A 27,418-nucleotide genomic window follows, 5' to 3' on the forward strand; every position below is an offset into this window, starting at 1 on the left:
GACTTTCGTTCCTCACCAGAATAGTGAGGGCTTTCACATCTTCTTGCCGACTCAAGGGGATGATCCTGAAACCCTTCCAGGGATCAGTCCCCTTGATCAACCCAAAAGAGGTGATAAAAATCTCCATCACCACTAGGTTTGTGAAACTCAAATCAAAATCATGCGACCCTGCAGGGTGGATGACCGCAAAAATTTCACAAACTTTAATTCCCAGTGATAAAATCATGTCAACCACCTGGCCCCTACTAGGGCACTGACCTTCCCCCTCCCACCTTAACTGTACAACATTACGGCGCTTGCGCTCCGGGCCACCCGCACCCCGAGACCACGAACTGGCCCCAGAAGGTTGACCAGCCGGGGGAGCACGGAAATTACCAGCCCCAAACTGGTCATACAGGTGGCCCAGAGACACATTCGCCCCTGCGACATTTGCGTAAGAACGCCTTTCTCCCAAGGCATTCAGGAGCCTGGCCTCCGGTGAACCCCTCAAAACAGATCCTGGGGCAGAAACCCCTTCTTTAGGATCCGGATGAGCCACCCCAGCTTCCAAGCCCCGAATACCTTCCTCCAACTCCATACCCCCTTGCTGGACCTCCGGGAGACCCTCCGCCAGACCACTTAGCGATTGGTCACGGAGAAGGGCATCCAGGCCATCCGACTCCTCTGCAGTCTCATGAGCCCCACACGAGTCCACTTGTACATTTTGTGACCCTTCCAAGCCTTTAATAAACACCAATGCTGGATCATCAGCCTCATCCACATCCCCCATGGGACAATCACCCCATGCTGACACTTGTCTAGGGGGTAGATTGTCCGAGATTTCCATAAACTCATTTTCCTCCCGTTCGGATACGGAAGCTGCCGAACGAACGTTCTTCACGCGGGCTTCCTCCCGTTCGGATGCCGAACGAACGTTCTCCCGTTCGGATGCTATACCGGAAGCTGCCGACCGGACGTTCTTCACACGGCCAACTTCCGCTTCCGGCCCTGGCGTCACTTCCGGCGCGACCGCAGCTTTCCTCCTTACAGAAACCCCGCCAAATTCTCCCGCCAAACGATTCTTAGTGTCAGCATGGGAAGACGGCGTCCCTCCATGCTGTCCCGCCATTACTTCACTACTGGACACCGCTGTGTTTACTACAGAGGTAGCCAGGCTGACCTGAGTCTTTTGTCCACCCTTACCCTGGAGCTCCTTCCCCTTACCCTGCGACCGGGTTGCAGCAGTGGCAGCCGACAACTCAGCTGACGGCGTGCCCTGCCCGCAAACACCGGCTGGGTTCACTGGGGATTTACAAGGTAAGTCCGTGTTTTTTTTAGTCTCCATCAGTCTTTCCAGCTGTACCACTAAACTCTGCTTTCCTCTCTGACCTTGGCTTGGCACTGCACCACTGGCGTCCACAGCTACCACCGGGTCTGCAGCCCTGTTAACAGGCTGAGAACCACTAGGCTTGCCGGGACCCACTGTAGCGCTACCTAAGCCCTTAGTCACTGGGATAGAGTCTTTCATGTCACCTTCTGTCTTTGCTTTGGTCTTTGTCTTTTCCAGGGACACAACCTTCTGCTTTCCTCCTTCATCTGTCCGTGCACTCCCACTTGTGGGTTCCTCTGCCTCTCTCATGGGCTCCGCCGCCTGTGATAGATGCTGGTTGCGGCGTCTTACCGCTTGAGAGCCTTCATCGCACGCCACTCTCATAACTTTTTCTATTCTCAACAGAAAGTCCTTTTCGCTTGAGGCACTGTCAATTAGATTTGATAAAAGCTCACCAAGCATGTTACACTGCTCTTTCAGTCCATCTATGACAGGTTTGAATTCTGTTCTCTTCTTGATACCTGATCTGTCGCGTCTATTCCTCAGCTCGGCCAAAACTTTCATTTTTTCGCAGTAACAGCGAGAAGCCTTTACCATTAAGCTCTGGGCTTTTCTTTTCCTCTCCGCAGATTTCTCCACGTCTTCTCCTGGTTGTCTCAGAGACCAGTCAACCAAGTCAAGCTGGTTTTCTAAGTACAGCCTCTCTTCCTCAACGAACTCCAGGAGCTTCAGGGCTCCACGCCTTTCCTCAGGCCGAGAAACAGGCCCCTGGCCTGGGCTGACCGACGCCATCAGCTCCCTGTCCTCCTCCACCACTCTGGAAGTCCTCAGAGCTCAGAGCACGCAGCCAGCACGCACAATCTCCTACAACTGACTGCAAGCTCTATTACAGAAGAGCAATATAGCTAGCTATATAGGAGGATATACTGGTGTATAGTTCGGTCAGGGCACGCAGACAACACGCACAATCTCTTACAACTGACTGAAAGCTCTATTACAGAAGAGCAATATAGCTAGCTATATAGGTGGATATAAAAGTGTATATAGTGCGGTCAGGGCACGGAGACAACATGCACAATCTCCTACAACTGACTGCAAGCTCTATTACAGAAGAGCAATATAGCTAGCTATGTAGGTGGATATAATGGTGTATAGTGCTGTCAGGGCACGCAGACAACAAGCACAATCTCCTATAACTGACTGAAAACTCTATTACAGAAGAGCAATATAGCTAGCTATATAGGTGGATATAATGGTGTATAGTGCGGTCAGGGCACGCAGACAACACGCACAATCTCCTACAACTGACTGAAAGCTCTATTACAGAAGAGCAATATAGCTAGCTATATAGGTGGATATAATGGTGTATAGTGCGGTCAGGGCACGCAGACAACACTCACAATCTCCTACAACTGACTGAAAGCTCTATTACAGAAGAGCAATATAGCTAGCTATATAGGTGGATATAATGGTGTATAGTGCGGTCAGGGCACACAGACAACACTCACAATCTCCTACAACTGACTGCAAGCTCTATTACAGAAGAGCAATATAGCTAGCTACATAGGTGGATATAATGGTGTATACTGCGCTCAGGGCACGCAGACAACACCCACAAACTCCTGCAGATTGCTAAAAGCTCAATTACAAAAGAGCAAGAACGCTAAATCGGCTGATAACGAACGGTGTATACTGTGTTGAAGGTACACAGAGAACACCCACTAACTCCTACAGACGCTAACACTCCTGCCTGTGGCCAATCATGGCTCTCTTCGCTGCTGGCGCTGTGATTGGCCAAGCATGCAGGGTCACAGTGCATGCTTGGACAATCATGAGCCAGCAATGCACTGTGATGCCACAGTGCATTGTGGGCCATGAGCGCCACACTAATTTAGCGCGAACGGCCCATAACGTTCGGTATTCGCCGAACGTGCGAACAGCCGATGTTCGAGTCGAACGTATGTTTGACTCAAACATCAAGCTCATCCCTAGTCGCAATCACAGCCAGGCTCCCGTGAATGCTCTGGGCACACATAGAACTAGAATCTGTGTGTGGAAACAGTCTCTCAGGGGAAAACTGACAGATCATCTGTTCATAGAGTATGAACAGTGCTCTGTCTTCTCCCCTACACAGTTCCCTCCCCCTTCAGTTAGAACACACACTAAGGAACACAATTATCCCCTTGATCACCCCCTAGTGTTAACCCCTTCCCTGACATTTTTACAGTAATCAATGCATTTTTATAGCACTGATCTCTGAAAAAATGCAAATGGTCCAAAAAAACATGTCAAAATTGTCAGACGTGTCCACCATAATGTTGCAGTCATGATAAAAAAATGCAGATTGCCGCCATTACTAGTAAAAAAAAAATAATAATAAATAAAATGCCATAAAACTAACCCCTTTTTTATAGATGCTATAACTTTTGCGTAAAACAATCAATATACGCTTTTTGCAATTATTTTCACCAAAAATATGTAGAAGAATACATATCGGCCTAAACTGAGGGGAAAAAAAATATGTTTTTATATATTTTTGGGGGATATTTATTATAGCAAAAAATATTCAGTTTTTTTCTTTTTTTGTTTATAGTGCAAAAAATAAAAACCGCTGAGGTGATCAAATACCACCAAAAGAAAGCTCTATTTGTTTGGGTGCAACATCGCACAACCGCACAATTGTCAGTTAAAGCAACACAGTGCCAAATCGCAAGAAGTGCTCTGGTCAGGAATAGGGTAAAATCTTCCGGGGCTGAAGCGGTCAAAAAGGACTTTTCCCAAACTGTCTTTTTTTTGGTGCATTTTTAGGAATATAATGTACCTTATATCCCTTGACATAGATAGGGGGCTGGGATATGGAGGTCCCCTTGTTAATGGGGGCTTCCAGGTTCCAAAAAGCCCCCCCGCCCGCAGACCCCCACAACCACTAGGCAAGGGTTGTGGGGAAGAGGCCCTTGTCCCCATCAACATGGCATACCCTTCCTATGTTGAGGGCATGTGGCCTGGTATGATTCAGGAGAGGGGGGCGCTTAATAATGGTCTGGTATGGATTTTGGGTGGACCCCATGCCATTTTATTATGGCACAGAGTTTCCCTTAAAATCCATAGCAGATCTAAAGGGTCTGGTGTGGATTTGGGGGGGGGGACCCCACGCTATTTTATTTTCATTTTGGCACAGAGTTTTCCTTAAAATCCATACCAGATCTGAAAGGCCTGGTATGGATTTTGGCTGGACTTCCATTTTTTTCAAAATTTTGGTGCAGGATTCCACTTAATATCCATACCAGACCCAAAGGGCCAAGTAATGGACTGGGGGGGGGGCCATGCCGTTTTTTTTTCAGTGATTTTTATCTATATTGCCAGGATCTGGCAATACATTACAGCCACGAGCAGGTTTATATGAATTTTTTTCCTTTACAAATGTAATTTTGCTGCTCTTATTCATTACACTATGTACGGCCGCTATGTAAGCAGCCTAACATAGTGTGGGGTGTGGTCATGATTGGCTAAAGGCTACCTGTTGTTTGGTATCTATGTACTTGGCATGAGATCATCTTTTATATTTCATCAAACATTTGGGCAATATTGTGTGTTTTTGTGCATTAAAATTCAAAAAAGGTGTTTTTTTCTCTAAAAATTGCATTGAAAATTCACTGTGCAAATACTATGTGAAAAAAAAAAATTGCAACACCCACCATTTTGATCTGTAGGGCCTCTGCTTTAAAAAAAATCTATAATGTTTGGGGGTTCAAATTTTCTACCAAATAAATATTTTTTCATGTAAACAAAAAGGCTGCTTTCACACTGCAGCGGGAGTGGCGTCGGCGGTAAAGTGCCGCTTTTTTAGCGGCGCTTTACCGTCGTCTTAGCGGCGGTCTGCGGGCGCTAGCGGGGTGGTTTTAACCCCCGCTAGCGGCCGAAAAAGGGTTAAACCCGCCCGCAAAGCGCCGCTGCAGCGGCGCTTTGCCGGCGGTATTGCCGCGGTGTCCCATTGATTTCAATGGGTAGGAGCGGTATAGGAGCGGTGAATACACCGCTCCTTCACCGCTCCAAAGATGCGGCTAGCAGGACTTTTGTCACCGTCCTGCCAGCACATCGCTTTCACACTTTCACACTGGAGGGAAAGGGGCCGGTTTTTTTCAGGCGCTACACAGGCGCTATTTTTAGCGCTGTAACGCCTGAATACCGCCCCAGTGTGAAAGTAGCAAAAATGTAAGAAAGGTGGTTCAAGTGGTTAGAAGGGAGGGTGATGTGTGGCATAAGCTTCTAATGTTGGGCATAAAATACCAGAACAGTGATAAATCCCCCAAATGACCTCTATTTGGAAAGTAGACACCCCAAGCTATTTGCTGAGAGGCATGTTGAGTCCATGGAATATTTTGCCACAAGTTTTGGGAAAATTAAGTTGTCACTAAATGATATATTGCTCACACATGGCAGGGATATATGTGAAATTAGACCCCAAAATACATTCTGCTGCTTCTCTTGAGTAGGGAGATACCATGTATGAGACTTTCTGGGAGCCTAGCCACGTACAGAACCCCAAAAACCAATTACCCCATTCAGGCTTTCTAAGGTGTAAAATGGTAATTTCACTTCCTCGCTAACTATCACAGTTTTGGAGGCCCTGAAATGTCAAGATAGCACAAACCTCCTCCAAATTACCCCATATTCCATGAGTCCATGGAATATTTTATATCTTGCCACAAGTTTCAGGAAAATTCCTTTTTTTTTTTTACACAAAGTTGACAATAAATGATATATTGCTCAAACATGACATGGTTATATGTGAAATTACACCCCAAAATACATTCTGCTGCTCCTCCTGAGTGCGAAGATACCACTTGTGTGAGACTGATTGTGAACATAGCTGTGTACAGGACCCAATCACCGCTTTCAGGCTTTCTAAGGGGCAAAAATTGTGATTTTACTCCTCACTACCTATCACAGTTTCGGAGGCCCTGAAATGTCAAGATAGCACAATCCCCCCCAAATGACCCCATTTTGGAAAGTAGACACCCCAAGGAATTTGCTAAGAAGCATGGGGAGCATTTTGCAGCTCTCATTTGTTTTTTTCTTTTTCTAATTTTCAAACCTTTGTGATACTCAACATGCCTTGGGGTGTCTCCTTTCCAAAAATTGGGTCATTGGGGGGGGGGGGGGGGGGTAGTGCTATCTTGGCATTTAATGGCCTCCGAAACTGTCATAGGTAGTGTGGAGTGAAATCAAAAATTTTGAAAGTCTGAGGGAGGTGATTGGTTTTTGGGGTTCTGTACGCAGATAGACTCCCCAAAAGTCTCACACATGTGGTATCCCCAGCAGCAGAACGTTTTGTGGTGTAACATATACTATAATATATACATATACAGTATCTCACAAAAGTGAGTAGACCCCTCACATTTTTGTAAATATTTTATTATATCTTCTCATGTGACAACACTGAAGAAATTACCCTTTGCTACAATGTAAAGTAGTGAGTGAACAGCTTGTATAACAGTGTAAATTTGCTGTCCCTTCAAAATAACTCAACACACAGCCATTAATGTCTAAACCTCTGGTAACAAAAGTGAATATACCCCTAAGTGAAAATGTCCAAATTGGGCCAAATTAGCCATTTCCCCTCGCTGTTGTCATGTGACTCGTTAGTGTTACACAGTCGCAGGTGTAAATGGGGAGCAGGTGTGTTAAATTTGGTGTTATCACTCTCACTCTTTCATACTGGTCATTGGAAGTTCAACATGGCACCCCATGGCAAAGAGCTCTCTGAGAAACTGAAAAAATATTTTTTTGCTCTACATAAAGATGGCCTAGGCTATAAGAAGACTGCCAAGACCATACAGTGGTTTAACAGGACAGGTTCTACTCAGAAAAGGCCTCACCATGGTCAACCAAAGAAGTTTAGTGCACATGCTAAGCGTCATATCCAGAGGTTGTCTTTGGGAAATAGATGTATGAGTGCTGCCAGCGTTGATGCAGAGGTTGAAGGGGTGGGGGGTCAGCCTGTCAGACGCCACACTTTGCATAAAATTGGTCTGCATGTCTGTCATCCCAGAAGGAAGCCTCTTCTAAATATAATGCAAAAGAAAGCCCATAAACAGTTTGCTGAAGACAAGCAGACTAAGGCCATGGATTACTGGAACCATGTCTTGTGGTCTAATGAGACCAAGATAAATGTATTTGGTTCAGATGGTGTCAAGCGTGTGGCAGCAATCAGGTGAGGAGTAGAAAGACAAGTGTGTCTTGCCTACAGTCAAGCATGGTGGTGGGAGTCATAGTTTGGAGGTGCATGGGTCCCCCCAAAAATCCATACCAGACCCTTATCCGAGCACGCAACCCGGCAGGCCGCAGGAAAAGAGGGGGAATGAGAGAGTGCCCCCCCCCTCCTGAACCGTACCAGGCCACATGCCCTCAACATGGGGAGGGTGCTTTGAGGTAGCCCCCTAAAGCACCGTGTCCCCATGTTAATGGCGACAAGGGCCTCATCCCCACAACCCTGGCCTGGTGGTTCTGGGGGTCTGTGGGTGGGAGGCTTATCGGAATCTGGAAGCCCCTTTTAACAGGAAGACCCCCAGATCCAAGCCTCCCCCCATGTGAAATGGTAACGGGATACAATTATACCCATACCATTTTACAAAAATAGTGTGAAAATGGTAAAAATTACATGACACAGCTTGGGACAAGTCCTTTATTAAAAAATAAAAAAATAAAAATCTCCCACAAAGTCTTCTTCTTCGCCGACGGACTGAAAAAGAAAAAAAATGCGATGACCCGCCTCCATGGGAGGCACCCGTCATATGATGCGTCTTTGCCTTGACAGTTCTTTTATAACTGAGGGTGGGGCCACACTGTGATATTCCTGGGTGACCCTGCCCCTCTCTAATGGACTTCCCTATGGCTGCCCCCTGGTCAGAGGGGGCAGGGCCAACCGGTTACATACCGGTCCCCACCCCCTCTGACACCACCGGAAAGCCATGGGGAAGTCCCTGTGCATCAGAGAGGGGTCAGAGAGGTGTCAGAGAGGGGGTGGGGTCACCCAGGAACGTCACCGCAGTTATACCCTCAGTTATATAAGAACTGTCAAAGCAAAGACGCATCATACGGAAGCTGCCTCCAATGGAGGTAGGTCAGTCGCGGATTTTTTTTTCTTTTTGAGTCTGTAAGCGGAGCGTGAGAAGATGAACGAACTTCATGTGACATTTTTATTTTTTAATAAAGGACTCGTCCAAGCTGTGTCTTGATTTTGTACCATTTTGACACTTTTTTGTGAAATGGTAGGAGTACATTTGTACCCCATTACCATTTCACACAGGGGGGAAGCCGGGATCTGGGGGTCCCCTTGTTAAAGTGGGCTTCCAGATCCCAATAAGCCCCCCACCCACAGACCCCCACAAACACCGGGCAAGGGTTGTGGGGATGAGGCCCTTGGCCCCATCAACATAAGGACAAGGTGCTTTGGGGGCTACCCCAAAGTACCCTCCCTATGTTGAGGGCTTGTGACCTGGTACAGTTCAGGAGGGGAGTGCTCTCTCACCCCCCCCTCTTTTCCTGCGGCCTGCCAGGTTGCGTGCTCAGATAAGGGTCAGGTATGGATTTTTGGGGGGACTCCCACGCCATTTTTTTTCGATTTTGGCTTTAATTTCCATACCAGGCCTGAAGGGCCTGGTATGCAATTTGGGTGGAACCCCACACTATTTTTGTTTTTCAAATTTTGGTTTTGGGTTCCCCTTAATATTCATACCAGACCCAAAGGTCCTGGTAATGGTCTGGGGGGATCCCATGCCATTTTTTTCAATGACTTATTTTATCTGTATTGCCACGAGTACATTTAAATTACTTTTTTTCATTTAGAAATGTAATTTTGTGCAGGGACTGTTCTAAACAATGGAAAATGCGCCACTTTACAGGCATACTATAGACACCCCCAGGTACGAAATTTAAAGGAATATTTTAATTTTATTGTTTCACTTTAAGCATTATAAAAATCACTGCTCCCGAAAAAAAGCAGTTTTTAAAACTTTTTTAGAAATGTCTCCTGGGGCAGGACCTGGGTCCCCAACCACTTTTTATGACAGTAACTTGCATATAAGCCTTTAAAATGAACACTTTTGATTTTTCATGTTAATGTCCAATAGACATTAACATTGTTCGGTTGGCTTTCAAATTTTCTCTGGACACCGCATATTGTTCGGTGTTCTGCAGACCATCCGAACAACCAAAGTTAGGCCCGAAATTATGCTCAGGCCAAACCGTTCACCCATCCCTACCTGCTAACTAGGAATGAGGTTTGCACTTTGCTCAAAGGGTTTGACCAGAATTTTTGAAGTTCGACATTCATAGACAGGCCAAACACTTTGGCCATTTTACCAACCCCCACATCCTGCTGCAGAAGCAGCAGGAAGTAACTCGTGTTTTTGTGGCATTATTACTGCATTTACCTTTACAGTTTTTTTAATGAGTAATCAGGGATACTTTCTTTAGGAAGAGGCCCTCATCCTAATCAATATGGGGATGACGTGCTTTGCCAGAAGGCCTCCCTGGCAAGGTACCTTCCTCAAGTTGAAGGCATGTGGCCTGGTATGGTTCAGGAGGGGAACACACTTGTTTGCTGCCCACCCTTTCCTGGCCAGCCAGGTTGAATGGTTGGGTAAGAGTCAGATATGGGTCTTGGGGGGACCTCATACTTTTATCTCCTTTTTTCTGCTTAGGGCTTCTCCTTGAAATACATATCAGCCAAAATGGTCTGGTATGGAATTAGGGGGAAACCATGCTTTTTACTTATTTATTTATTTATTTTTAATGCGATCTTTCTTAACATCTATATCAGACCCTCACCTAGCATAAAATGAAAGAAATCCCCAGCACTTTATATTAAAAACAAAACAACATGGCCAGGAAATGTTATTTATTGGAAATGTACGATATATTTTGTTTATCAGTTTTGCTGTAGTATATTGTCATATGCGTCAATTCTGGGTTTGACCTGAACTTTGAATGTTCAATGTTCATAGCCTGGTGTAACAATTTGTCTTGGTCACCAGCCAAACATCTTGCTACAAAAGCAGCAGGAAGTTTCTTTTTTTTTTTTTGGCTGTATTATTACCAGAGACCTTCAAAATGTGGCATTTATTTTGACCAAATGTGGCATTTATTTTTCAACTTTCCACCCCCCTTCCCATCGTAAAAGGGATATTAAATTGTGCAACTTGAATCATATTAACTACTTTATTACTATTTACAGGTATTTACAACAATTTTAGTTTTAATTATAGTATAATTTTATTTGAGCGACTATGCTCTCCATAGAAAAATTGAGGCGACGGTTGCTGAGGATGTATTTTAATTTTGAAAAAGCCCTCTCTATGTCGGCTGATGTTCCAGGCGCGTATTTCATTGCCAGCACGTCTGCAGCGTCCCAATCTTCTTTCAGCAGGGATTCCTTTCCTTTGAGGTTTGCGGCCACACTCCTGACTTCTTCCCAGCCACAATTCCTGTCTCATGGATAATTTTTCAGTAGATAGCCTTAAGGGTCCTCCCTGCACTCAGCATTAGGGATGAGCCGAACACCCCCCGGTTCGGTTCACACCAGAACTTTCGAACGGACCCCAAATTCGTACGAACTTTAGAACCCCATTGAAGTCTATGGGACTCGAACGTTTGAAATTAAAAGTGCTAATTTTAACAGCTAATATGCAAGATACTGTCCTAAAAAGGGTTTGGGGACCTGGCTCCTGCCCCAGGGGACATGGGTCAATGCCTAAAATGTTTTTAAAAATGGCCGTTTTGGCGGGAGCACTGATTTTAATGACGATTAAAGTGAAAAAAAAAGTGAAATATTCCTTTAAATATGGTGCCTGGGGGGTGTCTGTAGTATGCCTGTAAAGTGCCACGTGTTTCCCGTGTTTAGAACAGTCCCTGCACAAAATGACATTAAACGGAAATAACATCATTTAAAACTGCTTGCGGTTTTAATGTTATATCTGGTTCCTGCAATATGGTTGAAAATCATTGAGAAAAATGGCATGGGTAGCCCTCCCTGCCCATTACCAGCCCCTTTGGGTCTTGTACGCATATTAAGGGGAACCCAGTACCCATATTAAAAAAAGGAAAAGCGTGTGGCCCCCAGGCCCTATATACTCAGAACAGCAGTATACAGGCGGTGCAAACAAGACAGGGACTGTGTAGGTTTGTTGTGTTAAGTTGAATCTGTTTGTAATTTTCAACTGGTACAATTTTAAAGTGTAGTTTCAGTCAAAAAAAACTATTTTTAAGCTTTTTGGAAAGCATAGGGAAGGGTTATCACCCCTGTATAATTTGTTTTGTCGTCCATCTTTTTTCATCTCACTTGCTGTTGTCTCCTTCCGTTTGCAAGTATGAGATGTTTGTAAGTTGGATGTTTGAAAGTAGGGGCCTGCCCTATATGCTCTGCAGAAATGGCGGAACAAGGTGTTGGTTTGCCACAACATTGTAAGCCCTCAAAGTGACTCTTGGTGGGCGCTGGAGCACCCTGCTGTGAACGATTATATCAAGAATTGTAATTACATGCCATTGTTGAACAGTGGTAGAAAAATTGACCTTTGGTGGTTGTGGTGCTGGTGCCACAACACTATAAGTCCTCACAGTTACTCTGGGTGGGCACAGGAACGGGCCCTCCTGTGAAATATTATATCAAGAATTGTAATTACATGTCCCTGTTAAACAGGGGCAGAAAAATTGGGCCTTAGGCACTGGTGCTGGTGCCACCACACTGCAACCTCTCCCATATACTCTAGTTTAATTGCAGGAATTAGCCCTGCGGCAAAGCATTGCATCAAAAATTGTAATTAAACGCCCCTGTTAAACAGGGGCAGAAAAATTGGGCCTTAGGCACTGGTGCTGGTGCCACCACACTGCAACCTCTCCCATATACTCTAGTTTTATTGCAGGAATTAGCCCTGCTGCAAAGCATTGCATCAAAAATTGTACTTAAAGCGGTAGTAAACCCGCATTTTTTTTTTTTTTTTTTTAAAACCTGCAAAGCAAAAGGCATAATGAGCTAGTATGCACCGCATACTAGCTCATTATGAAATACTTACCTTAGAACGAGGCCCCGACATCTCGCCCGATCCACGCCGAGGAAGCCGACATGCTCCCTCGGCGTCTCTTCCGGGTATCGCGGCTCCGGCGCTGTGAGTGGCCGGAGCCGCGATATCGTCACTCCCGCGCATGCGCGCGGGAGATTTAAATCCGGCCGGACGAGCGCTGCCGGATTTTCGCGGAGAGAACCCCCTTGTGCGCATGCGCCGCTGCAGTCAGCGGCGCATACCGAGGGGAATATCTCCTAAACCGTACAGGTTTAGGAGATATTTTTTTTACCTACAGGTAAGCCTTATTATAGGCTTTCCTGTAGGTAAAAGTTAAAAAAGTGGGTTTACTTCCACTTTAAACGCCCCTGTTAAACAGGGGCAGAAAAATTGGGCCTTAGGCACTGGTGCTGGTGCCACCACACTGCAACCTCTCCCATACACTCTAGTTTTATTGCAGGAATGAGCCCTGCTGCAAAGCATTGCATCAAAAATTGTACTTAAACGCCCCTGTTAAACAGGGGCAGAAAAATTGGGCCTTAGGCACTGGTGCTGGTGCCACCACACTGCAACCTCTCCCATATACTCTAGTTTTATTGCAGAAATTAGCCCTGCTGCAAAGCATTGCATCAAAAATTGTACTTAAACGCCCCTGTTAAACAGGGGCAGAAAAATTGGGCCTTAGGGACTGGTGCTGGTGCCACCACACTGCAACCTCTCCCATATACTCTTGTTTTATTGCAGGAATTAGCCCTGCTGCAAAGCATTGCATCAAAAATTGTAATTAAACGCCCCTGTTAAACAGGGGCAGAAAAATTGGGCTGATGGCATCACCCAGAACCAGAAATGTTCTTCCAACATATCAGCGGAGGAGGAAGAGGATAGACAATCAACATAACAGGACAGTCACTCAGCATCAGCATAGGCAGTCTTGAAGGGATGTGATATTTCAAAAAAAATTATTCGGTTACATCAGCTTCAGGTGCTTGGTAGCTGTGGGTGATCCAAGACTGATTCATCTTGATGAAGGTCAGTCGATCAACTGATTCGGTGGACAGGCGCACCCTGTGATCGGTAACAAAGCCACCAGCAGCACTGAAGGTGCGTTCCAAAAGAACGCTGGATGCAGGACAGGCCAGTAGCTCAATTGCATACTGTGCAAGCTCTGGTCAGTGATCCATCCTCAAGACCCAGTAAGCCAGAGGATTTTCGGTGGGAAAGGTTTCCAAGTCTGACCTTGCCCCTAGGTATTGCTGCACCATGTAAATCAGACTCTGGCGATGGTTGCTGGAACTGATCATACCTTGGGGCTGCGGACTAAAAAATTGTCTGAAAGCATCAGTCAGACGGCCACCTTCTCCACCGCTCCTTCTGATCGATGCCTCAGCAACACGTTGTCCAGGACAAGGAGTTTGTAACCTCCCAGTCTCTGGGAATGCGTTGCACAGACCTTTCTGCAAGGCCTCCCGGAGATGTCTCATCCTCTGCTCCCTCTGCGATGGCAAGATAAGGTCGGCAACCTTACCCTTGTACCGTGGATCAAGGAGAGTGGCCAGCCAGTAATGGTCCCTCTCCTTGATCCGAAGAATACGAGGATCCTTCCGCAGGCTTTGCAGGATCAGGGAGGCCATGCAGCGTAGGTTAGCTGAGGCATTCGTTCCGGAGTCCTCTGGGTCACTAAGGACAACATGATCCGCAGCTACCTCCTCCCAGCCACGTACAAGTCCACGTGATTCTTGGGACTGTAAATCATCCCTACAAGACTGCTGCTGCTGATGCTGAGTGCCAGCCTCCACCTCCATGCTGACACAATCATCCTCCTCCTCCTCTTCCTCCTCCTCATCCTCTTCCTGTGTGATGGGTGGCACAGCAGGAACACTGTCTGGATAAAGGGGGCCTTGAGAGGCACGGAAGTCCTCCTCTTCCTGCCTCTGTTCTGCCTCAAGTGCCCTGTCCATTATTCCACGCAGTGTATGCTCCAAGAGGTGGACAAGAGGTACAGTGTCACTGATACATGCACTGTCACTGCTCACCATCCTTGTGGCCTCCTCAAACGGTGACAGGGCAGTGCATGCATCCCTGATCATGTCCCACTGGCGTGGTGACAAAAACCCGAGCTCCCCTGACCCTGTCCTGGTGCCATAGTCACACAGGTACTCATTGATGGCCCTCTGCTGCGTGTGCAGCTGCTGCAGCATGCCCAACGTTGAGTTCCACCTGGTGGGCATGTCACATATAAGGCGGTTCTTGGGCAGGTTCAACTCCTTTTGGAGCTCAGCCAGCCGAACACAGGCATTAAATGATCAGTGGAAATGCACACAGACTTTCCTGGCCTGCTTCAGGACATCCTGTAAGCCTGGGTACCTGCCCAAGAATCGCTGCACCACCAGGTTAAGGACGTGAGCCACACAGGGCACATGGGTCAGTTGTCCCTGTCGGAGGGCGGAGAGGAGGTTGGTGCCATTGTCGCAAACCACCATTCCTGGCTTAAGCTGGCGTGGCGTCAACCACCTCTCGGCCTGCCCCTGTAGAGCTGACAAAATATCTGCCCCAGTGTGGCTCCTGTCCCCCAAACAAACCAGCGCAAGCACTGCATGGCATCGTTTTGCCTGCTTACTTGCGTAGCCCCTTGAACGCCTACGGAGCACCACTGGTTCTGAGAACAGAGCACTGGAAGAGGCCATTGGGTGAAGAAGAAGAGGAGGGGGTGGAGGAGAGAGGTGTGTCACAACCAGTAGTAGCATTTTGGAGGTGTGGTGGCGGAACAACCTCCAACACTACTGCACCTTGTCCTGCATCCTTCCCAGCTGCCAGAAGAGTGACCCAATGGGCTGTGAAAGACAGGTAACGTCCCTGTCCATGCCTGCTAGACCATGAGTCAGTGGTAATATGCACCTTACCACTGACCCCCCTGTCCAGCGAGGCAAGGACATTGCCTTCCACATGCCGGTAGAGAGCGGGAATCGCCTACCATGAGAAAAAGTGGCGTTTGGGGACCTGCCACTGAGGAACCGCACATTGTACAAACTCACGGAAGGGGGCCGAGTCTACCAACTGAAAAGGTAGCAGTTGAAGTTCTAGCAATTTAGCCAAGCTAGCATTCAACCGCTGGGCATGTGGATGGCTGGGAGTGAACTTCTTTCGACGGTCCAGCAGCTGGGAAAGGGAAATTTTCCTGCTATAATCAGATGTGGGTGTACTGCTAGCAGAGTGCCCGGAAGCACTTGGCTGTGACACACCTAATTCTAAACCTTCATTCCTCTTAGAGCAGGTTTCAGAGAGGACTGAAGGTCTAGTGGGGTTGGAGATCCCAGCTGATGAGGAGCAAGGAGAGGTCCACTTTGTTCTTTGGTGGGGGTCTTTGGTGTACGCTTGCCAACGAGCTGCATGGCAGGTCAACATATGTCTGGTCAAGCATGTGGTGCCCAAGCGGCTGATGTTTTGGCCACGCGAGATACGCTTGAGACATATGTTGCAAATAGCAGCGGTGCGATCTTATGCACTCCTCTCAAAAAAGGCCCACACCTAAGAACTTTTAGAATAACGCGCAGAGGCAGCGCCCTGCACAGGCGGAGCTCTGCGGTGTGATTCAGTCGGAGTGCTGCCCCTAAGCTTGCCCCCGGAGGGCATCCTGCCTCGTTGGACATGTGCCTCCTCCTCCTCCTCCTCCTCTCTCCTACCAGGCACCCACGTGGAGTCAGTGCCCTCATCATCCCCTCCCTCTTCATCGCTGTAGCAAACCTGGCAATATGCTGCAGCTTGTGGAACATGACTGCCAGATTGCTGTCCTTCTTGAGCATCCCCTCTCTCTGCATTCACGCTACTGCCTTCCTCTAGCTGAGTGTCATCATCAGAGGCTTACAAAACGCTGGGCATCCTCCTGGAGCATGTACCCAACACTGTGCTCAAAGAGTTCAGGAGACTCCTCAGGAGGACGTGGTGGGTCTAGGGAAGGAGTCACTGATGATGACATTGAGACGAGGGAAGACGATGCGTTGGCAGCTGCTTTGCTAGTACCCTGAGACTGGATGAGAGAGGATGAGGAGGATGAAGAGGGCTTGGTCATCCACTCTACCAAGTCGTTGGCATGTCGCGGTTCAACATGTCCAGCTGCCGAAAAGAAGGACAAGCGTGTCCCATGGCCACGTGCTGATGACAATGCACCGCGTCCACGACCAGCACTGTTGTCTCTAGGCAGAGCTCGCGACTGTCTGCCTCTCCTTGCTGGCCTTTCAGACATGGTAATGGCCTGAAGGGAGTTGGGTAAAACAGCAGTTGGGTAGCGTATATTGTGCTGGAGGCACACAACACCCACTAACTCCTGCAGATGCTTTTATTATAGAACACCAGAGATAAAGGGGTATACTGTAATGGAGTCACACAACACCCACTAAGCCCTTCAGATGGCTCTATTAGAGAACAGTAATAAAGGGTAGATACAGGTGTATATTGTACTGGAGGCACAAAACACCCACTAACTCCTGCAGATGCCTTTATTATAGAACACCAGAGATAAAGGGGTATACTGTAATGGAGTCACACAACACCCACTAAGCCCTGCAGATGGCTCTATTAGAGAACAGCAATAAAGGGTAGATACAGGTGTATATTGTGCTGGAGGCACAAAACACCCACTAACTCCTGCAGATGCCTTTATTATAGAACACCAGAGATAAAGGGGTATATACAGATGTATACTGTGCTGTGCTGGAGGCACACACAACTTCCAATAACTCCTGCAGATGGCTCAAATATAGAAGAGCTATGTAGGTGGATATAGCGGTGTGTACTGGGTACAGAGCACGCAGACAGCACGCACAAGCTCCTAACACTACTGACTGCAAGCTCTATTATAAAAGATAGATCACTAGCTATATAGGTGAGTTGAATTTAGCGGTGTATACTGCGGTCAGGGCACGCAGACAACAACCACTACAGAAGAGCAAGATCGAAAATCGTCCGATAACGATCGGTGTATACTGTGTTGAAGGTACACAGAACACCCACTAACTGCTTCAGACGCCAATACACTACACAAGGCCGCCGCGCTGGCGGCCTTATATAGTGTGGGGCGTGTACTACACAGCCTGAGCTGTGATTGGCCACAGGCATCCTGCCTGTGGCCAATCATGGCTCTCCTCGCTGCTGGCGCTGTGATTGGCCAAGCATGCGGGGTCACAGTGCATGCTTGGCCAATCATGAGCCAGCAATGCATTGCGATGACGCAGTGCATTGTGGGCCGTGAGCGCCACACGAATTTGGCACGAACGGCCCATAACGTTCGGAATTCGCCGAACGGGCGAACAGCCGATGTTCGAGTCAAACGTATGTTCGACTCGAACACGAAGCTCATCCCTACTCAGCATATATGCTACACTATCCGTCACAAGTAGTAGCAAGTGCCCTGCCGTGTTAGGGGCTCCTTGCCACAGCAGTCCTGAAACAAATAATGAAATATTAGCATGCTGTATATAAGCACTAAAAATGGCACCATGACAGACAAAAGCTAAAATTATAGCCTGAAGGGTGCTGGTTTAGTAGTAGTAGTAGTGTAGGAAAAAAACACTTATTCAGAGCTTCCTGGACAGTTTGAACGATGGTTGAAGCATTGTTTTTTTCCAACTGAGCCGTGTGGATAAAATGACCTTTTTGGGCATTGTCAGGATCCAATTTTCCAACAACAATGAGTGCGTTGATTCGTCTACGCTGAGCCAGATCCTTGAGTCATCAATGTCCTTGTGAATTTCCTCCAAGTTCTAAGGAAGAAAAATATATTCACATATACAGTTGGCACCATTTAAAACATGAACATTTGTTTTTTTCATACCTACACGTATACATGTTTGTAAATTTTTACTAGTTGATCTTAATTTTTGCAGAAGGTATTGTTGCTCAACCAAAGGTACCTATGCGTGGTTTTAACATAAACTATCATTGAACGTTGCTTACCTTTTCACACAATTGAGGTACCATTCATCTTAGGGTGCTCATGCTTGGCAATTTGATGTTGCAGTCCGTTTCAAAAATGTTACGCAGGGGACCCTTCTCCAGTTTGTGTAACGGAATGCCTTCTTTAAATTCCTGGACGTCGGGCAGAATTTCCCATGACACCACATCTCTAAGGTGCTGTTGCTGCTTCCGAACAGTACTCGGAGTGTTGTCCCTTGCCAGGTGCTGCTTTTTCTTGTGCACGTCAAATTGCCACTTCTTCTTAAACTCATACTGTAAATTAAATACAAGAAAAAGTTCTGTATTCAGTACCGGTAAATATTCTCCAGTAAAAGTCTGTTTCCTACACAGGCCAGAATAGATCAGTTCCAGAATGGGGACTAAGGTGAGGACAGAAAACAGTTTTCAACTATAGAAAATTTTGACACTTGAGAAGCATTTCAAGGCTACTTGGGGCACAAGGCTGTTGGGTACCATAAAACGAACGTTAGTGGCCATAACTTAAAAATATACAGTGCCTGTGGAAGTAATAGAAATATATGACATTCTCTCGAAAAATGGAAAAAGTGAGAGAAATGAGAGTGATAAAGGGATATGAAGAGTTCTCAAAGAAAACTGAATAAAAACTTACAGATTTCATGCACAACTTGCAGAATATCTTTCCACCATCCATGGCGAAATTGCTGTCACTATTAATCCACTTCTTGAAAAGAATTACGTTTGAACTAGCAACTTTAGGCATATTGAATTAAGAAAACACGAAAATGTAAAACACGAGTAATACACTTCAGCTTGGTATGAAGGACGTGGGAAAGGGAGCTGATATACTGTATATACACATTTCCCTATAGCCCTCCCCCCCCGCTAAAGGATTACATACAGTGTACACAAAGATATACACTGTGGAACAATCTCCCCTCCCTCTTAGCAGTCAATCCACATACACATATACAACCCATATTAAGTTTATCTTAAGGCAGACAGAATGTGAGGTCATTAACATTTAACAATGAGACAGGCACAATCCACATTCCCTCCCAATACACAAACAATAGGGAAGTCTGCCAATGACATGGAATTAAATACTCATATTTCTATAAGAAGAAATTGCTGACAAATATTACTGTCCCACTTGAACAGTATTAGAATTTTTTTTTCTTGGCCCAAATAAGGCAAAATATGGCACAAAATTTGTAATTTTTCAGAAAATCGACGAAATATGGCATTTCACCGAAAAATGGGCAATGTGGCATTTTAGTATGGCGCCTTGGCAATGTGACATTTGAAGGTCTCTGATTATTACGCTATTAACTAACTTTACAGTTTTTTGTGAATGAGTAATCAGGGATACTTTCTTTTGAGAAGAGGCCCTTGTCCTCATCAATATGGGGACAAAGTGCTTTGCCAGGAGAGCAAACAAATACAATAGCTATATTATCCTCAAAGGAGACCTGTTAGCTGCTTTACAATTAAATAAAAGGAAAATAAATCCAAACTACGACCCAGAATGATATATAGCGAGTTTATTATTTACATTATTTGTATTCAATAGGTTAGGAACTTCTAGAAGTGAAGCAGGTCGTTTTCAGAACCACAAACTTTAAAGAAGAAGTATAGCCAAAGCTTTTTTGGCTGTACTTCTCCTAAGGATTACAGGAGTGCAGGTCATTTTGCACTCCTGTAACCCCTTTTCAGCTGACAACAGGCTAAAACCCATTGTTGTCTGACATAACTCAATTGGTATCACTCAGTTGGGATCTGCCCAGGAGCCTGGACCGGCAGCTGTCTCAGCCTCTCAGCAAGCTGCTAGGAGTATGAGCCAGCTGTTTCTTCCCCTTTTACAGCCCTACTCTTCAGTGAATGCTGGAGGGGCAAAGCAGAGTGTCAGGACTGACAGTCACCACTCTCTACTCAGAGTGGAGGGGAGAGCCGAGCAATCAGTGGTGTTTGATCACTCAGTTCTCAGTGCAGAGGCAGCAGGGGACAAATGCAAGATTGGGTCGATGCTATATCCTATATGTTTATTTTTCTTGCATAACCCATGCTTCGCTTTTTTTTTTAAGCTGACAGTTCTTATTGATTTTTCAAGAAAGAAAAAAGAAAAAAACATTTCCAAAATAGAGTACAGGAAAATACACATTATAATGGTGATTTTACTTCAGGCATTTAAACAGCAAACATTGCTGCCAAGAGCAAAGCTAAATACCAGCTTGTGTAGCTTACAACTTTTGGCAGTATACAAAGTTATCCTATAATTCAGCGGATGTAATAGTGTCTAGCCTGTATATAGACTCATTAACTAATGGAGGGAGAGAAAGATATAGTAAGAAAGTTGAGAAAAGCCTAGTTGGGAGAGCAGAAGTGGCATAGGAGATAGAATGGTAAAAAGAGAGGACAACCGCCTTCCCCGGAGGCCCGACACCACCTAATAGGCATCCATATTAGGCATTGTGGTAGTCTCCAGCAGAACCCAGGGCTCCCATACTCTGTTATGCTTATCGAGAGTGTCAGTTAGGGAGGCTGTCAGGTACTCCATTCTTTTAACATCTCTGATGCTGGTGTGCAGCTCGAATAGAGAAGGGGGTTCCTTCTTTTTCCACTTTAGGGCCACCAAGCACCACGCTGCAGTTAACACATGTGACAACAGCTTCTTTGAAAGTTTAGAGAAGGAGACAGGTGATATGCCCAGAAGAAAGGTTTTCGGGTCAAAGGGCACCTCAGTACCGAAGATGGATTGGAGCAGGGTGTGTACCATCCGCCAATAGGGGGCGAGTAGAGGGCAAGTCCAATAGACATGAAATAGTGTTCCCTTATCCTTATAGCAGTGCCATCATCAAGAGACGGCTGAGGGGTATATGGAGTGGAGCAGGTCAGGGGTCTGATGCCAATAAAATATAATCTTATATTGATTCTCTTTATAAAACGTACAGATGGAGCTCTTAGAGGCCTGCGACCATATGAGCTGCCATGTGCTTAGTGGTATAGCTATGCCCAGGGCCTGCTCCCACCTCCCCATGTAGGAATGCCGTGGTCCGACTGGCGATGTGTCCATGGTCAAAAGCTGATAAGTACACAAAATCATACCTTTAGGGGATGAGCCCTCTAGACACAGTTTTTCAAATTTTGTTAAGGGGGAGAATTGAAGGTTCGCTACCAAGGATTGTGCATAATGCCGTATTTGCAAATAACTAAAAAAAGCCTGATTGGTGATGTGTCCACGGTCGAAAGCTGATAGGTATGCAAAATCATACCTTTAGGGGATGAGCCCTCTAGACACAGTTTTTCAAATTCGGTTAAGGGGGAGAATTGAAGGTTTGCTACCAAGGATTGTGCATAATGCCGTATTTGCAAATAACTAAAAAAAAGCCTGTCTGGGTATATTAAAGGTGTTTTGCAGGTCTTGGAAGTATTTTAAAGTTCTGGTTCTGGGATCTATCAGATGACCATAGTGGAATAGGGCTTTTTCCATCCAGAAGTGGGACATCTGCAAGGTCAGACTATCTGGGATATTGGGTGTAAACAAGAATGAGGTCACCGGGGAGGAGTTGGTGGTAAGCGGATATGTCAGTTTTGCGTGTGTAGAAGCGCTATTGGCCCTAATAGCTGCACACTTCCAGCTATTACATCAGAGCTCCATAGCATGATGGACGGGGCTAACTACAGTTTATCAATTTGTGTCCAGCGGTTAAAGGCATGAAGGGTGCACCAAGAGGCTACAGGGCGTAGCTGGGCAGCTAAATAGTACTTGACTATATTAGAGAACGCGAGGCCACCCTGATTGTGGGAGGCGTACAAAACCGATCTACTGATCCAATGCCTCTTATAGTTTCAAAATAAATTTAGGAGATTGCCCTGGAGTCTCTTGAAATGCGAGGTTGGGACGGGGATGGGTAATGTCTCAAAAAGGTATAAAAGTTTAGGTAAAATGGTCATCTTTAATGTTGCGAGCCGACCAAAAAGTGACAGCTTTAGAGACTTCCACTTGGCCAGGGAGGCTTTGATGGATGCGTAGAGTTAGGGAAAATTGTCCCTATGAAGAGAATCATATGTAGGTGTTAGGTGGACCCTGAGGTACTTTAGGGAGGACGTCTTCCACGTATAAAAATGTTTGCGAGAGGGCCGATAGTGTTTGGTGGGGTATGGTGGGGTATGTTAAGGGGGAGGGCTTCTGTTTTAGAGCTATTAATTTTGTAGCCTGATAAGGCACTATACCTGTCTAGCTCTATGTGTAGGTTTGGGAGATAGATAGGGGGTTGCGTGAGAGTGAGAAGGACATTGTCTGCAAATAGGGAAATTTTAAAATCTCTAATACGAACTGGGATCCCGTGAATGTTCGGGTTCTTTCTGATATGGGCTGCTAGGGGTTCGATATATAGGGCATATAGAAGAGGGGAAAGCCATGCTTCACTTTTTAATACTTCTCTATTTAACATGTTCAAAACATCCATGTAACTTGATTTCAAATCACCTTAAAAAATAAAGTGATATACAAGAAGTTTTATTTCCACTGTTCTTGATTAGCCACCTGTACCCAAATAGTTAAGGACCTCCGGATATAATGCAGGAGAGCCTCAAATCATCAGTATGACACAGTTCCAGAACACTTTCAAGAGAATAACACATTTTTTTAAAAAAAATAATTTTTGCAGATGTATAAATTGCCTCTAAACTAGGGAGTGTGGATTCCCATTCCTTAGTAATGTTAATACAATTATTTTATATTCTGTCCATTGATGCAGATCACTTGATGCATAGAATGAAAAGTTTCAGAGTGAAACAACTCAGGATGCAAGCCTTGGCCACAAAAACACTCCAAAGCCCATATACAAATGAGTGCCAGTCCTTTGATGTCAATAAACATATAAATGTGCAGCTGTATCTTATACAAATATGCAGTTACATGTATTATTGAATGCTTGTTGTAACAAGCAATGTTTTTTGTATGGTACTCAAGAAACATACTTGCCCAAGGTCTGGGCCATGCAATTTCTGTATATTTTATATCCTGTATGAAATAAAATAAAACATTTTCATTCCTTTCTTTAGATAATGTAGAACGTAGAAAAGAGAAGGTAATAATCAGAGAATATAACATACAAAGCATTTGAAAACCTTGCTCAAAAATGTTCCTTGAGTACCATACACAACATTTAATAATCCAGGTAACTGCATAATCCTTAACAATAGCAGAAGAAGCCATTCAGTTTACTTTGACCTCCAATTCCCAAACCATTCACAGAGTTAATTACTAAAAAAGAGTGGAAAAAAAGGTTAGTATAAAATATTTATTGAAGACACCTTTGACACCTTTTTAAACATTATAACCTACAGGTAGAATGTTCAAAATGAATGATATTTTGTACATTCTATGAATTTTTCATAAATATCAAATGATGCTAACATGCTAACATAAAATCCAATGTTCAAAAAATAATTAGTGTATATATATATATATATATATATATATATATATACATATATAAAATATAGATTTATATATATCTATATCTACAGTATCTATGTCGATATATATATATATATATATATATATATATATATATAGATATATATATATATATATATATATTTATGGTCAAAGCCCTATGGCCGATACGGATATGAACAAGTAGCCTCTACCATAAGATTAACCACATGAAATGGACCTGAAGTGTGCCCTGGCCTGATGGTCGGTATACCAAAATAAGGGGGCATACCCTAGATTAGAAATTAATATATGTGAAGAGAAATTAATTTGAGAAATGCCCTGAAAAGGGGAAGGGAGGGTGGGTGCCGCGCACCGGAAACCGACAAAGACCACAGGCGAGCGGGCTGGTTAAATACCCTCCGGGCTCCTCCCATAAATTCAGGCCACCACACTGGCCTTCTTACTTATGGTCAAAGCCCTATGGCTGATACGGATATGAACAAGTAGCCTCTACCATAAGATTAACCACATGAAATGGACCTGAAGTGTGCCCTGGCCTGATGGTCGGTATACCAAAATAAGGGGGCAAAACATTCAGGTAGGGGTGCAGTTTTATTAGTTTTAGCATAATTAGTTGAGCAAGTTTGGTGAACGCTTGTGCCATTTCCACCCGAGGATTGGGAATGTACCGGGCGAGGTAGGCAGGGTCCCAAGTGCTTAGTCTTTCAATGACGTGACTTGGGACCCACGCCCACATGCTGCCAAGGGTGCTCAAATACTAAAGAGTGTCCACGGTATGGACCGGGGACGAGGTGTAGGCTGTGTAGAAGAACCCCATGTGTTTGGGAAACTGGCAGGTACACAAGTGTTGGCACGAAAGCAATAGGGAACTAGAGTCTACGCGTTCCGGTAGGAGTGACAGTAGGTAGTCAAGTGCGGTTACTTGATACCAAGCCCTGCTTCTCTATAGAAATGGACGTCCATCCTGGAGTCAGATTGCTGGGTTTTAGACACTGCAAGGAGGAGGATGAAATGAAGTTGGTAGCGAGCCAAGTAACGACTATGCAGAACTTGGCCTGCGGGATTGCTGAAGGCCTGGAATGAACATACAATGGACCTTAAACTGGTGCCACCGGGCTAACTGCAGCGGTCTGCGCAGGAAGGACACAACCGAGATCGGTCCAGACCTGGCTTCAATAACAAGATGAACCTCGGCCCAGTTGTCGGTGGTGAAAGCCACAGCCTGTCCTGTCCTGACATGACCCCAGATACGAGAGGCTGTCATGACCGGGAGTAACCGGGGTTTAGGAGTATCCCTGATGCCATGGTCCTGTAAACCAGTGGTGGCCAAAAATTTCCGCGAAGCCTGTGTAGGCTGTGGCATCTGTCGCTACCAGGGGCGACAGGGGCATCGTAGACGGTTTAAACACCGATACATCAATCCATGCAGTAAGGAACCTTCCGACGTTGACAGGTCTGCTATTGCCACGGCATCTAAATTAAGGATCTAAGAAGGGTCCTGTGTCCGTGAGAGGAGGACTAGGAGGCGTGACATAAAGATCGATCCTGGGGAATGGCCCGTATTGCAGATTTGAACATTCGTCAGGTAGTGTCTGTGTAGAACCTGGCTGCCAGTGCTACCAACGATAAATTGGCTAGGCCAGGGAAAACCACAAAGGGCCAGGTAGATGGCCGCTTGGATGACTAGACTGGGGAATATGCGAGGATTTCATGTCCCTAAAGATGGCAGTTGTGATGGGCGAGCGTTTTCCGTTGGCTATGGGTGATGCCTCTGGATGCCTCGAAGTGGGGATCTTGCTGTATGAGCCATAAAGACAGGTGGCTCTCCGGGCCCTGTAAGGATGAGAAATGCTGAACGCTGGCTAGGTATAGCCTGAGCGTGTTACAGGAAGAAGCCAGTTGCGTGTGTCAACACGATCCAGGTGCTGGATGGAAGTTGAACTCAACTATCCTAAGGGAGAGACCGACAGACAGGAAACGGTGAGTGGCTTGTAAGAAAAGCCACAGGAGACAAGTGGCCAACTAAGTGCTGCTGAAAACGACGTGTAGCCAGTTTGTGTGCCACTGAGAATGTGTGCTTGCAAAAGAATGATTGCAAGACGTTATGCTAAGTCGCGAGCCTTGGCACGACCGCAAAAGTAGTGTTTAAACGTGTGCTTGCGACAATTGCGTGGGAGTTTGTCACTGGAAATGTGTTCATAGTGACTGTGAGAAATTCGTGTTATCGCATGTGCTTTGCGAAGACTGCAGGAGTTGTGCTTGAACATGTGTTTGGGTGCGTGCTTGCAACGATTGCAAGATGTTATGCCAAGATGCGTGCTTGCAACGATTGCAAGATGTTATGCTAGGATGCGTGCCTGCAACGATTGCAAGGAGTTACACCAGGATGCGTGCTTGCCACGATTGCAAGATGTTATGCTAGGATGCGTGTGTGCAATGATTGCAAGAAGTAATGCCAGGATGCGTGCCTGCAATGATTTCAAGGAGTTATGCCAGGATGCGTGCCTGCAACAATTGCAAGAAGTTATGGTAAGATACATGGGTAGCCAGGTCGGAAAAGACAGAAGTCCATCCAGTCCTAACCACAAATCAAACAAATAAATATCGCACAACCCGACACACCCAATTCTACACCCACAGCTGATCCAGAGGAAGGCAAAAAACCCCAGCAGAGCATGGCCCAATTTGCTACAGCAGGGAAAAAATTCCTTCCTGATCCCCCGAGAGGCAATCGGATTTTCCCTGGATCAACTTTAAAAATAAGTACCCCGTTACAATGTACATTTAGGAAAGTATCCAGGTTTTTCCCAAAGCAATCTATTGAGCCAGCCGGAACTGCCTGCTAGCAATGATTGCAACAAGTTTGTGCCTGGACATCTGCTCGCAATGATTGCAAGAGGTCTTATGCTCGAATGCGTGCTAGCAATGATTTGCCAGAGGTCTATGCCTGAATGTATGCTTGCAATGATTGCAAGAAGTCTATGTTTGGATGCGTGCCTGCAACGATTGCAAGAAATCTACGCTTGGATGCATGCTTGTAATGACTGCAAGAAGTCTACGCATGGATGCGTGTTTGCAATGATTGCAAGAAGTCTATTCTTGTATGCGTGCTTGCGACGACTGCCAGACTTCCATGCTTGAATGCGTGCTCGCAACGATTGCACGAAGATTCTGCTTGATGCGTGCTTGCAATGATTTGCAAGAAGTCTATGCTTGGATTCGTGCTTGCAACGATTGCAAAAAGTCTACGCTTGTATGCGAACTTGCAACGACTGTACGACGTCCATGCTTGAATGCGTGCTCGCAACGGTTGCCAGAAGTCTACACTTGAATGCGAGCTTGCAACGCTTGCGAGAAGTCCAGGCTTGTATGCGTACTCGCACCAACTGCAAGATGTCCATGCTTGACTGCGTACTAGCAACGATTGCAAGAGGTCTATGCTAGGATGCGTGCTTGCAACGATTGCTAGAAGTCTACGCTTGGATGCGTGTTTGCAACGATCGCAAGAAGTCTACGCTTGTGTGCGTCCATGCTTGGATGCGTGTATGCAAAGATTTGCAAGAAGTCTATGCTTGAATGCGTGCTTGCAACGATTGCCAGAAGTCTGTGCCTGGGGATGTGTTTGCATGTCAAATGCGACCGACTCGAAACGGG

The sequence above is a fragment of the Lithobates pipiens genome, unplaced genomic scaffold (assembly GCF_037356315.1).
Source record: "Lithobates pipiens isolate NorthernLeopardFrog02 unplaced genomic scaffold, aLitPip1_a1.2 Scaffold_13, whole genome shotgun sequence".
In the NCBI taxonomy this organism is placed as follows: Eukaryota; Metazoa; Chordata; class Amphibia; order Anura; family Ranidae; genus Lithobates; species Lithobates pipiens.